This window comes from Phasianus colchicus, chromosome 1 (assembly GCF_987193195.1).
Source record: "Phasianus colchicus chromosome 1, bPhaCol1.hap1.1, whole genome shotgun sequence".
Taxonomy (NCBI): domain Eukaryota; kingdom Metazoa; phylum Chordata; class Aves; order Galliformes; family Phasianidae; genus Phasianus; species Phasianus colchicus.
Window position 1 is genome coordinate 9624855 of NC_143436.1, and position 12104 is coordinate 9636958.

At 33.9% G+C, this 12104-nt stretch overlaps 1 long non-coding RNA gene across 2 annotated transcripts in view; it reads left to right on the plus strand.

Annotated features, from left to right (window-relative positions):
• Nucleotides 1–1317: 1317 nt before the first annotated feature.
• The window catches only part of LOC116236057 (uncharacterized), a 47943-nt gene continuing 37156 nt past the window's right edge, over nucleotides 1318–12104 (plus strand). The window contains exons 1-2 of one of the 2 annotated variants that reach the window (XR_016463558.1): nucleotides 1318–1483; nucleotides 9483–9614. This is a non-coding gene — a long non-coding RNA (uncharacterized LOC116236057). The remainder of the gene's footprint in view (nucleotides 1484–9482; nucleotides 9615–12104) is intronic. The other variant, XR_004168483.2, reaches the window with a different exon arrangement.

Consider the following 12104-nt stretch of genomic DNA (forward strand, 5'->3'; position numbering starts at 1 on the left):
GTCTAGGCTTGAAACATGTTTCTTAATTTGTTTCAGTTAAGGAAGAGGTGGTAAAGTGTGTGTTTATTTACTCACTGAATGGGATTAGTATTGAAAATACAAAATAAGCTGACTAGTATCAAACTAATTTAGAAACAGCAAGCAAAGCACCCAACAGTCCAAAGGTAAGGAGGCCTTTAGATCAATCTAATGCTCACCATGATAGGTAAATAAAGTATTTTGAAGAAAATATGCTTTTGAGTTTGGAGAAAATGAATTTTAAAAAATATAGTTGTATATCATTGTGATTCATTATGGCAGAAGTCAGAGCTGGAGAAGAAGATGAGGAAAGTAAATTTCTCTATTACTTTTAATGGCCTTTAGAAATCTACTGGGAATAATTTTGTTTTCTTTAACTAGCTGCTCTAAACTGCCCAACTACAATCCTGACCTATCATCATAGCAACAGATAATGTCATAACACAGATCCATCACAATTTATTATCAAAATGTATTACATATTTTTTTCTCTTTTTTCTCTGTGTTCTCCAGCAGTCTGAAGCTGCTTTTGATGACAGTTGTGGAAAATGAAAAAGGGGTGGAATGTGTGGGAACCAAGAGTCTGAGACACTACTGAACTGTCATAACTTGAAAACTGTGTCATCCATGAAATAACACATGCACCAGTTTATATTGTACTGTTTAGATTAGAACATAAACTGTAGCACATGGAAACTTTTCCACATGCACTGTGCCAGTGCCTAGGATTAAAGCTGGAGGCTTAAGTCTCTGAGTTTAGGACTGAAAACCTTAAAACCCTGCTCAGACATCCCTGGTCTCTCCTCTACATTTTGTAGGAGAATTGACTTTTTTACACTGATGTTCTCTTGTAAACTGAAGTTTAGTGTCTGAGATTACCCAGAAACTGGGTACCTCACAGTGCTGAAATGTTTTTAGATGAATTATTTCTGTTTTCTTTGGCTAAATAAATTGCAGGTTGAAAACCATAGAGTTATGAATAGGAATTCAGAGTCTGTAGTACATGTAAATACTATAATGCAGATATGACAAAGTAAGTGCTAATTACTGTATATGTGTTAATAGCAGGGAGTTCTAATGGTGATTTGAACAGTGATTAAAAGTCAGGTGATCCGTTTTTTATTTTTGTCACCAGCCACATTTTATTTGTGACTTTGGATATGCCACAAGGGCCCAAATTTTTTCAGGAGTTGAGTTAGAAATTTGTGGGTTCCTTCCAACTCAGTATTCTATGATGAAATGCAGATTAGGGTACACACCCGCTTTTGAGACATTGTGAGGTCACATGGATGAAAAGCACAGAAAACTTACAAGGAACTCAGAAGGTGACAGTGCAGGTCAGGATTGTGCTTCATGATGATATATCCATAGGAACGTAGAAAGCTGACTGATTTTAACTTGATATTTTCATTGCCGGATCTCAGGATGAAGTGTTCAACAGATGACTATAGTAAAAATTGCCAAGGTATTTCTTTTTCTGAAACTGACAATTAAAATCATGTGGGGCTCAGAAGTTACCTTCAAGAAAGGATTCTGAGGCTTTAAAGTACATATCACCGGAGATCATCCCACAGAAATGTTGGTATTTTTTGGGAAGAGTAATAAGGGATTAATGTCATTAATGTTCCCTGATTAAGAAGTTCTCTGTTATCAGATTTCATCAGGAAAGTATGTTTAATCACCAATCATGTCACTTCTTAACCCTCAATTTTGGAAACTAAATTATTCTTCCGATTTTTTTTTTTTCTCTCTCCCATAAGTCGCATTCTCCAGTCCTTTAATCACTTCCACTGACTTCTTTGAAACTTTTATAATTTTTCATCATATTTCTTTGAACACATAATTGGATGCAATAATCTAGTTCTGATGGCTTCAGTGTTAGTTCAGATATAATATAACGTCTTTGATCATACTTGGCATTTTCTTACTAAAATTTTCAAAGACTGTAGTATTCCACAATGAAAACTCATGTTCAAATAATTATAAATACTAACCTCTAAGTCACTCAATATTTCTGTCATTCCTTAGAATTCCCAATCCTGAAGAATGACTTACATTCCTTCTTGATAATTAAGTTCTTGATGTTTGGCAAAATTGAAACACACATTATTTTCCCACAATATGTTTACCAAGAAATTGAGTTCATTCTTCATTCCTGACATAGCCTTCGTACTACTGATTCTTCTGATCTTTATGTAGCTGGCAAATTTTATAATAATGTATTTACATTGTCTTTCCTTAATTAATTAAAGAACCCTAAGTAGTAAACCTTACCTTAGTGTACATACACTGAAAACGTGAGGCTTATGATACAGCCACCTGAATGTGACCAAAAAGTGTTTATTGGTTTATCAGTCACATGTGTATTCATCTTATATTTTTCTTTCCTTTTTGATATTTTCTGTTTCCTTTCTTTTACATTTATAACTAAGAGCTCCTCCACTTTTCTATGTTAATCATTACTTAGTTAATTGATGCTTTCACATCTCTTCTATGTCTGTTTTTGCTAGCATAGCCTTCTTCATTAGCAGAAATTCTGGGCATTTAAATAATTCCCAGTATCAGTTGCATTTAATTACTTTCTCCCAATAGATTTTACTCATAATTGTTACCAACTTCATAAAGCTATCCTATAAAATTTATATGGCTGGTAAATATGGTGGAGTAATGCATCTTTTACCACCTAGGCTGAGATAGATAGGTGCTTAGAAAGTCAATCATCCCGTTGTCTACTGTGATTCAGTAATCTGGAGCTCTATATATACTGCTTTATTTATTGCCATGATAGCTCTTAGTAAGGTTTATTTGTTTAGCAATTTTGATAATATAGAAAAAAGTTGACGTTATTTTTGACATACTGCAACATGCTCCTTCCTTTTTTCCCCACTGAATTTTTCCTAAATGGGTTATAATCATCAATTGAAAGATTCTGGTAATATGAGCCTTATAAAGCAATTTCATTTAGGAATTAATGAAATATTTCAACCCCAAATCAGTAATACCTAACTAGGTCAAACTCATTGCAGACATAAGAAATTCCAATTTCATTTGTTTACTACTTAAACTTCTCAAAGTATATTGTTTTAAAATTAAATAGTTTCTTCTCTGTGTCCATCTATTACTTGCTTTTATATGACTTCATGGCTTAGTATGAACTGTGTAGGTCCATTTTTCACTTCTCTCCCATGTTTATACCTCCTGGCTGCTTTAGCCATTCTGAAATCTTCATGGAAGATTGATTCCAGAAAAGCTCTGAAAAGAGCACATCCTTCTTTTGCTGTACAAGAAGGTTATGACTTCTTTTGACCTCTGACTGCTCTTTCTCACAGCATGGGATGAATCTCTTGGAAATGCTTTAATGTTCTGCTTCTTCAGCACCCCTTAGAGATCTCCAGAGTCATTTACAATTAGTCATATATACTGCTACCTGTTATATCCATGATCATGCTCTTAGTAGCACTTTGAACCAGAAGATCAGTTCTGACTACTTACGAAGCAAATTGGAGTAATTCGGTCCTGTGTTGGCCTCTTTTGCTTAGGCTCCAAGGGGAAAGGACAACATCCTTTTGTTGACCTGCTTATGATAGTATTCTTACTACACTCTTTGTAGGATGAAATACCAAAGTTGTTTGTTTTCTTTTCTTGGAAAGAAAATCATTGAAGACCCTCCTGTGTTCTTTTAAAATATCTTCATTCCTATTCGTAAACCCAGAATTCCAACAGTCTTGAATGCCTACAAAGATCTACCTTCAATGTGAAATGCAGTGTATTGTTTGAACTGTTTGTTTTAATGAGGGCCAGGGAGGCAAATTTAAGAATGAAGAAAAAATGTTAATTGGACAATGCCTATTCCATGCAATAAATGAGATATTTTTGGTGGAAACAATAGAATGTATCAGGAAATGCACACATAAGTATATGTGACCAAAAGTCAGAAAAAACATGGATTATATTAAAGATTTTGACATATGTATACATAAATAAGCACTAAGCTGAAGAATCAAATTAAGTAAAGCTTATTTCGGCAATTTTAATTTTTCAGTGCTTATTTTAACAGTGCTATTGGTACTAAATTATAGTTATTAAATATATTGTGCTTATCTATTGAAATGCAGTTGACACTGTTAGAACAGCTTAAATCTCAATTATGCTTAATCATATTTCTACTAGAAACATTTTTCATTTCTGCATAACAAAACAAAAATATGAAAAGTACAAAATTTTGGATATTATTAAAAGATGAGAGAGAAAGAGAGACAGATAGAAATTAAATATTTTCACAGTTGAATAGTTCTCCATAGATTTAAGAACTCCCTTTCACTGTACAGGTTCTATGAGACCTAGCAGTTCATATTCTTTTCTTTCATTTTATATGACTAAAATAGTGCATTTCACTAGAGAATACTCTGATTTATCGTTGCTGGCTTAATCAGAAACTGTTCTTTCAGGGAAACTCTTTGCTTGAAATGCTGTCGCTGCTGGACTATTTAGTTAGATTGGAAAAACAGTGGCAGATCCTGTGGCTCTTCTTCAAACTTATACCTACTCTTTCTTTCTAAGTCCTATATTAATAAATTTCTGTGTCTCAAATTACTGTACTGCTTAGCATCTTGTCCTAGAAATTGGCTAAATTGACTGATGAGCTAAAGAGTTATATAGACTCATAAACTTGTAAGTATTAAGTTACATGTGAGACCAGAATATTTTCCATCTTGAAGTAGATTCTGTCTTCTTAGCCAACAACTGATTAAGAAATTAAAGCTTTGTTGTCTTATGCTGTTTTTCTTATGTCCAAATTTATCTGCTGATATGTACTCTCTGAATTCTACTATCGAATATAGGTCGATTTGTTTTTTTCCTCAAGCTATTAAAAATTGAGTAAGTCTGCCTACATAGTTTTAGTTGTTTTGAATTCAAAGATCCATTACATGTACAATTTTATACTTTTACTCATGTAAATGCTTCCAGAATTTCAGTTGAATGTCTCAGTAAGCTCTGGCCATAAAAGGTATCTTTCAGTGGACAAGATTTTTGGCTTTTTTAGCTTGGAGAAGGATCTTGAGAGGCCTCACTGCAGCCTTCCAGTACTTGAGGGGAGATTGTGAGTAGGAGGGGGGCCAATTACACAATTTGATGTTGATAGGACATGAGGGAATGACTTCAAACTAAAAGAGGGGAGATGGGGAGATTTTGTTAAGTTGGTAGGAAAAAAAAAAAAATCAACTCAGAGAATTATGAAGTACTGCAACACATTGCCCAGTGAAGTTGTGGATGCCCCATCTCTGGAGGTGCTCAATGCCAGGTTGGATGCAGACCTGGGCGGCCTGATCTTCAGGGTGACAACCTTGTCCATGGCAGGGGGTTGGATTTAGATGATCTTTAAGGTCCCTTCCAACTAAAGCCATTCTATGATATTGCTATAATTAATGACTGATGAGTTACATAGTGTAAAGGAGAGCTTTAAAAATCTACCTTAGTGCTTGAGCTTCATGCTGGCTATGAAGGCGCACTCTAAAAGTGGCTTTCCAGGTAAGGAAGTTTTTAAGCAAAATTGTATCTACCAAAGTCTGGGAAATTATTTGCAAAGCCAAATAAACCCAACTGGCTTCAGAATGTAAACTTGAATATTAACTTTCCTTGAGGCTGACTTTGGTGTTAGAATTTAAATGAGTCCTACTTTTTGCACTCATTTTTTAAAAAAAGTTCTGTCAAATTGGTACAAGTCCCTGATGTGGATATTTTTATAAGGTTTAGCTCTTAATCAAATTGACTTAGTCTGAAGCAGTAAATTAAGAAATTCTATTACAGTGCATAAAGGGAAGGAAAACTCTTTTAAAATATATTTTCGTATGGAATTCCACTATGTAGTTTAGAAATGTAGTTTTAATTGTGTCATCTCTTCCCCAAAGGACAATAGCTAAACTAAGTGCAGCTTTGTGGCACCTAGATTTAGTCACATATGCGACTGGTTTATGATCATGATGAAAAACACTTGAACTTATTGCTATTTTCAGTTTGGAAATTCAAGAAAATATTTTAAAAAAGAAAAATAATCTGCCTCAAGTCAGAAGCACAAAACGTGCCAGATCTGTCATGCTGTCTTGCAAGCACTAATATTAGACAGTGCGGCTTTTCCTAAACTCCAGTAGCATGTCTGCCACCTAAATTGAAAAAGTGTGTGTTTTGATATCATTCTAGACAGTGATGCTTTTGTCTGTGGAGTGTTACTGTCTGGGAGTTAATTTCAATGATGTGAACAGAAGGAATTTTAACATGAAATGTAGGTTTATGTGTTTTGTTTTTTTTTTAAAGGAACCATCTCTCTAAGAGAAAATTCTGTGTGTCTCTAGTGTCATCTCCTGTACTAATGTTCAGTAAAATAGCTCATCTGAGATGGTCCTGACGATAAATTACTCTTGTCAGTAAATTAAACTGTTATAAGGAATGACAAAGTGCTCAGAAGGGAATGCAAAACCAAGTAAATAATGCTTGTGCCTTCTAGCCTTGAAGGAGTCGGATGACATTGCTCGAAAGTAAAGTAAGTTTGGTGATAAATGGGTCAGAAAACATGGGTGCATGCTGCACTGAAATTTTACATGGAAACTGGAGGTGGAAGGTAGTTTGTAGGACTAAGTTCAGATGGCTAAAGATGGCTCTGTTATGTAAGAAAAAAAGACATTTGATCTGAACAGAATTACATTAGATTTGAATCCAGTGATATACCAGAGGTTAACATCAGAATATTTCCTGGGAACATTCATTCTTTAAGATATCAGTTTTGAACACACAAGAAAACTTGTATTTTTTATTAACATGAAGTTCTCTGAGGACTGAACTATTACCTATAGAAATGTATATTTCTGTATACACTGTACTATTATCTATAGAAAGATTCTTATTGACACCGGAGTGCAAATAATTAGAATCTGCCTGTCTTTATGTTTCCAGCTCAGTATCTTTGTCCCCGCAAACACTACACCGAGGGATATTGTATTTATTTTATGATCTCATTAAGCTGGGGATCTTTTGCACTGCTTTTGATATACTCACAAACATATTTTTTGCACTAACCCCTAATAATCACCTCTGAACAGGTTTTTTTTTTTGCAAATATTGCCTCTACTGCCTCCTACGTATTCCCTATCTGTTCCAACAGCACTATATATTCAGCACTTCTCAAACTGTTCTGCAAACACAATAGTAATGTAATCAGTAACTAATAATTCTGCATAGGTAACACTGCTAAAAAACAAAACAAAACAAAACAAAAAACTCATTAAATACTGATTGAAGAAAAAGAAAACAAAAACAAACAAACAAACAAACAAACAAAAAAACAGTGTTATAACAGTGCCCTGATCCTGTTTCTGTTCATTGTCAGAAAAAGTCCTTTCCATAAGCCCCCTCAGCTCTCCTTTAACTGGAAGCTTTGTGCAAACTGCTGTCCTCTGTTTTCTGCTGAGGAACTTGTTACACCCTCGTCTCTATTTGGCCTCCATTGAGAAGATTGCCAAGTTTCCTTTGCCTCAGAGTGGCACTTCAACAACAACAAAATAAAAAACTAATAGTAATTTTAAAAATCTAAATCTACCAAGAATTTTATCAAGAAGAACAATCTAATGAAGTGATAACATTCATATTTTTCTTCTCTTCCGCTTACTTGTACAAAAGCTCACTAGTTCAAGTGCTGCTGGATATTGGATGACTCAGCCTCCAGGCAACTATGCATGAGTTTCAGCCCTCTTCTTTGAAGCATCAAAGTAAAAAGTTATTTTGTTACGTCTCGTTCCCATCTCTCTTTCTATTTCATCTCTCATTTTCCTTTTATTTTTTATCTTTATCTTTGATGTGGTCTTCATATCAGAAAGTATACACAAGCATTGGGCATTAGGAATCTCAATGCATTGGTCACTGCACATCAGTAAACATAATTCATTTCTGGAAGTGAATAAAATCCTCACACAGCACATATACAAAATAATAGTAATATTCTTAAAAGAGCTTTTTCACATTGATAAAAACATTAAAATGTACCCAAAAAATATTTCAACAAGGAATATATATATTTTTTTCTACAGACATAAAGTAATAATATAGAATCAACTTCTGTATTTTTATTGTGGCTGAGTTCAATTTTGCAATTTCTGCTAATGTTTTGTAGTTATGTGTTGTTAATTTTTAGTGTGCTTCCAGCTGTAATCACTCTCACATAAAAAGTAAACTGCTGCAAAATTGGCATGGTTCTGCTGTTAACATTTTGCATCCTAACAGGCTCCACATGGGCTACTCCCATGCCATTGTCAAATATTTGTTCACAAAAGATCTGTGTGATTAATTGTTTTTCCAGGATATCCATAAAACTTGAAAAGGAATTTTTGTTTGTATAACTGAAGTATGTTTTTTTCATTATTATCAATAAAACAAACAACTTTTCCCTCAGATTCTGTATGTGGCCAAATAAACTTTTTTTTTTTTTTTTTTTTTTTTTTTTTTTTTTTTTTTTTTTTTCCCCCCATTTTGAAAGACAAAGAAAAAACATTTAGGTATATTTAACACCAGAGAATTAGTGGATTTACAGAGCTCTCAGAAAATAACAATGGCTTCCATATTACAAAAGAACACAGATACATAACCTCACTCTAATGAATAAGGATGAACATAAGTTCATGATCTAAGTATGAGAATAATCTCATTCATTTCATTTTATATCCATGATAGATAGTTTAGGTCTTTTCTGATGAAATTATGTAATTTTATAGAAACTACATGGGTTTTTCTAGATCAGAGATTCATATCACCTCTGTAGGATCAGTACCTTAAAAACTGCAGCACATGAGTTATCTCACAGTTCTGTTCTCTGCTTTAGTGAATATCTGAATATTTTGCACAGAGTGCATACACTCTCAAATGATCAAACTGAGAAAAACAGTTTGCACATGCTTTTAAAGGTAAGACTTCAAATGATTGCTCTTACATAAGTAATTAGTTTTGAATTTGGTGTTTTTGCAACCTATTGCAGAACTTTCAAACCAATTACTCATGTTAAAAAGATATCGGGAGTATGCATAACAATCTGCTGACTTTGGTGTTCATCTGAAATTTAGGAGATCAGATTTCTTCTCTGTGATCCATATCAGCAGAACAAGTGGAATATAAGTTTTTGCATCCAGTGTATATCCCATAATTCAGCTATAAATGCATCCTCTTTCTTTTACCTCATATGGTCATGTTGTTGTACAGCAGTGACATGGAGAACAGCCAGCACGCAAGCTCCATTCTTGCTCATGAATCCTGTGAAAGTTTTGAAACAAACATAAAATGATTTTTTGTCAAGATTAGAGAAACCCTGAAAGTTAATACTGTGTCCCTCCACATTCTCGCTGCAGAAATCCATATGGACTTAATCTTATCTGTCCATGGAGATGAAGGGGATGATACAGTTTACTTTATCTCCTTTTTTATAGGTCTCCATAAAAGTAAGTGCTGTGTCAAATGTTTAAAAATGTTGGGATTCAATCCTGCTGTAACCTATATTGGTGTAGATGTGGAACAAGTTTGCTGCTGTTTCACTGACAGAACTATGCCTATAAATTTCTGTAAGTAACTGAAAAATGAGGCCTTTGTCTGGAAAAGTGTGTTACTTAACGAAGAAAAATACTCTAGTCAACTTATCCCCCACTGTTGACTCTTCTAATTTTTTTTTCTTTTTTTAACTGTTATATTAGTAATTTAAATAATATGCAGGAACATTCTCCGGCAGTCAAATGTTACTGTCTCTATTAGTCAGTGGTTAGACTGTTCCATGAGATGATTTTGGAAGGTGGCAATTGCCAGGTCAGAGAATTTCCAGCGATGTTCAAGACCTGGAACTTCTTGAAGGCTGGTCTCAAAGTTTAAATAGAGCCAACATTATTACATTCAAATAGGTTTATGAACACAGATGCAGGTTGTTCTTTGTCTCTCAGCCTCTTTGTCCAAAAGGTATTCTTCAGTTTTACAAAAACACGTGGACAGTTCATTATTTTTCTATCAGTTCAACTCTGCCCTTTAGCTTTGTTTATGTCAATCATAAGAGGAAGTTGATATGCTTATATGAGTAAGGTTGATGGATTTTTTTGATTCCTACTAGATGAATACAAAATATCTGTATGGAAATTAAATGTGTAACTTACACGGATATGACAGAAAGATCCATTGAAGATGTGGGTTTTCTTCTGTCAAGGCGTGAGATGTCCATGTCAATCTGGGATGTCAGCAAGCTTCAGCATCTATCTGGCTATGTGTTCCCACAGAGATGCTGTAGCTATGTGGAAAGGTCATTTTGTATCTTTAAGGCTCCTTTTTCTCACCCTTGTGAAAACAAATCTGTTTAAAATCTTGCTTTCCTGTAAAAAGATTCTTACTTGAACAAAGGAAACAGAGCCCTCTTTTCTGTGCACTAGACTCTTCAATAATCACTGCATTAAGCCAGCCTGTTCACATCAGTAGATGTAGCAGAGAGATGTTTTAAATAATTTGAATATTTAACCTACAATGCTGAACCAGACTACTGTAAATAAACTTGTGTTTAGAAATCCCCTTGACATCTCCAAATAAAATATATCGATAAAAAACACTTTTTTTTCCCCCTGAATTCTGTGTAAGAAAGTAACTGAAATAAAATCAATGATTTCTTTCTCTTTTACTGCTATGGTCACATTTCTGTGAACTCTGTGGTAATTTACAGCATAGTTCAAGGCAGTTGTCCATTGCTGGTGTATGTGGAGGAGGAGGAAAATTGTTTATAAGAGGTTAAACTGATTTTTCTAACACTAAAGAAGATAGCATACTAAACTTTATATTCTCTCTCATTGAATCACTTTATGAGTCTTTCTGAACTATTCTAAAGCAATGCATAATGCACTAGCTGCTGGCTTACTTGAACTCTGAATGATTGAAGTTACACATGCCATTTATAGATAAGGAAAGGTTTTTCTATAAGACCATTTTCAACCTTGATGCTACTACAGATAACTTTTAAAGTTGGTGCAGTAGTAAGATAAGAGTGTCTTTTTGATATACAACACCATTGTGTTTGAAATATGCTTTAGTTCTTTCTTCTGGTATCCAAGTCTAGGAGAAAAGGCAAATATTTGAATAACAAATATTCAGGATTGGTTTAAAAAGATCAAAAAATCTGCCTATACAATTCCAATTAACTTAATTGGGAACTTAATCTTAAACCCATTTATACTGTATTGCTTTTGTTGTTACCTTTAAAAGACAAGGAAGCAATAAACAAACAAACAAAAAGCATAGAAAAAATACTAACCTCAAACTCCAAACAATTAACCGAAAAAACTATAAACAAAATACTGAAATAGTAATAATTTTTTTTTTCTGTGGCAAGATAGCTTTCATTTTTGTTAGACATCTTTAACAAAATTTAAAATGCTTTTAAAGAATTGCTAAAAACAAGAAACCTGTAAGTTTAAAGGACGACAATAGAATGTGCCGAGAGACTTTTTGTGTTTTTCATTTGAAGTTCTTTATATCCCCTCAGTTTTCAAAGCTGTGCTATAATACCAAACATGAACTGAACAGTTTCCTTCATAGACTTTATTTCCGCTTGCCTTTTCATGCAATATTTTTTTTTTCCCAAAAGACGAAAAGATTACACAGAAGAGACAGAAGATAAGCATCTTGATATAAATCATTCCTAAGACAACTGATCGAAGTATTTTTTAACTAGTCATAATGAAAGCCGCAGCAGTTGAAAACAGAGATCTATATTTATACAATAATTTATGTTTCCAATAATGCCATTTATATGAATAACATGTTTCTTCTAACTGGATAATAAACTATATGCTAAGGCCATAGCAAGCCAACAGCACATTAGTCCCTGCATTTCTAATCAAATGTGGCTCTAGAGGCTAGGCATTAACATCCTGATTTTACATCACTTCATTGTTTTGCAGGGGCAGGCACACGGGGGGGTGGGAAGTCACCTGAAATCATAAAGGAAACATGTAAAGCAATTTCCCAGCCTGTTAGCTCTCTGAATCTCATTTCTATGTCTTTGCATAATGAGAAGGAAAATAAAA